The sequence below is a fragment of the Lathyrus oleraceus genome, chromosome 1 (assembly GCF_024323335.1).
Source record: "Lathyrus oleraceus cultivar Zhongwan6 chromosome 1, CAAS_Psat_ZW6_1.0, whole genome shotgun sequence".
Taxonomy (NCBI): Eukaryota; Viridiplantae; Streptophyta; class Magnoliopsida; order Fabales; family Fabaceae; genus Lathyrus; species Lathyrus oleraceus.
In genome coordinates, this window is record NC_066579.1 from 303,578,460 (window position 1) to 303,580,392 (window position 1,933).

Consider the following 1,933-nt stretch of genomic DNA (forward strand, 5'->3'; position numbering starts at 1 on the left):
AGAAAGTTATGGCTGAGAATCGCGATAGGAGACCTCTTAAGGAATTTGCCCAACCCTCTGACGAGGAGCCTAGTTCGAGTATAGTAAACCCCCTTATTCCTGCTAACAATTTCGAACTAAAATCGTCTTTGTTGCAATTAGTGCAACAAAACCAATACGCGGGTCTCGCTACTGAGAACCCGAATCAACATTTATAAGTTTTTATCCAACTAGCCGACATCTTTAAATCTAACGGCGCTTCACCTGATGCGATCCGTTTAAGATTGTTTCCTTTCTCCCTCAGGGATAGAGCACGTCCATGGTTAGATTCACTTCCAGCTAATTCAATAACTACATGGGAAGACCTTAGGAGAGTATTCCTTGCTAGATATTTCCCCCTAGTAAGACTGTTGTTCTTCGAAACCAAATAACTATATTTGCTCAAAACCAAGGAGAACCGCTTTTTGAAGCTTGGGAGAGATATAAAGAGCTATTAAGAGTATGTCCACACCATGGCCTAGAACAATGGTTGATCGTTCATACCTTCTATAATGGACTCTATTATAACACCAAGATGAGCATCGACGCTGCCGCTGGTGGCGCGCTGATGAACAAACCTTATCCAGAAGCTTGTGACCTAATTGAGGATATGGCCCAAAACCATTACCAATGGGGAACTGAACGAGTATCAATAGAGAAAAAGGAGACCCAAGGTGGAATACATGAGGTAAGCTCTCTAGACATGATGCAGGTGAAAATGGACGCTTTAGCCGTTAGGATCGAACATATGTCTACAAACACTAACACCGTAGCAGTAGTCCACACAGAGTGCGAACTCTGTGGATCCAAAGGACACTAATCGGCGGAGTGTAACCTTTTGAACGACCTGAACACCGACCAAGCGAATTATGCCAAAGGTAACCCATTTTCAAACACTTACAACCCTGGATGGAAGAATCATCTGAATTTTTCCTATAAAAACCAGAACCCTATCCAAAATCATGCACCTCAGAGACCGCAAGGTTATCAAGCCCCAAAACCAAACCAACCTGTGCAAGTTGTGCCCCAGAAGTCTAACCTTGAGAAGATCATGGAGAGCTTTATATCGGGCCGGATTCAGCAAAATAAAGAATTCCTAAACCAGAACATTCACGTAAACAAACTTATAACGCAATTAGGAACCAAGGTTGATCAGATAATCACTCACAACAAGATGCTTGAAACCCAGATCTCACAGGTAACACAAAACCAAGCCCCACAAACTACACTTGGAAGCCAATTTCCTAGACAACCTCAACCAAACCCTCGAGGGCAAGCTAACGCTATCTCGTTATGAAGTGGGACCTCTTACAAAGGGCCTTATAACCCATCAATGAGCGAGTCCAAAACTTCTATACCTACCAACCAAGAAGAGGAACCGGAGGAACCCGAGAAACAAACCAACCAAGAAGGTGAAGCCAAGGATAAAACTTACAAACCACCACCCCCGTACAAACCACCAATCCCATATCCGCAAAGACTTAAACAAACCAAAGTCAACAACCAATACCAAAAATTTATAAAAGTAATAGAAAAGCTTCATGTTGAGATTCCTTTCACCGAAGCTATCACCCAAATTCTGTCTTACGCCAAATTTATCAAAGACATCTTAACCAACAAGCGTAGGCTTGACGATCCCAAACCCTTGGAATGCAATTTTATTTCCGAGGATAAACTTGCTAAGAAGGAGAAAGACCCTGGTAGTTTTTCTATACCTTGCATTTTAGGGAGTCATGTGATCGACAAAGCTTTCCAAGACTTAGGCGCTAGTGTAAGTTTAATGCCCTTAGCTGTATGTAAAAGGTTAAACCTAGGAGAATTACAACCAACTAAGATGTCCCTCCAATTAGCCGATAGGTCTGTTAAGTATCCTGTAGGCATTTTAGAAGACATCCTAGTTAGGATCGGTGAACTT

At 42.3% G+C, this 1,933-nt stretch overlaps 1 non-coding gene across 1 annotated transcript; it reads right to left on the reverse strand.

The window, feature by feature from the left end:
- Positions 1-391: 391 nt before the first annotated feature.
- LOC127115992 (small nucleolar RNA R71) lies at positions 392-498 on the reverse strand. The gene has a single exon (XR_007800985.1). It is a non-coding gene; the product is annotated as a small nucleolar RNA R71 (small nucleolar RNA).
- Between the last annotated feature and the right edge of the window lie 1,435 nt (positions 499-1,933).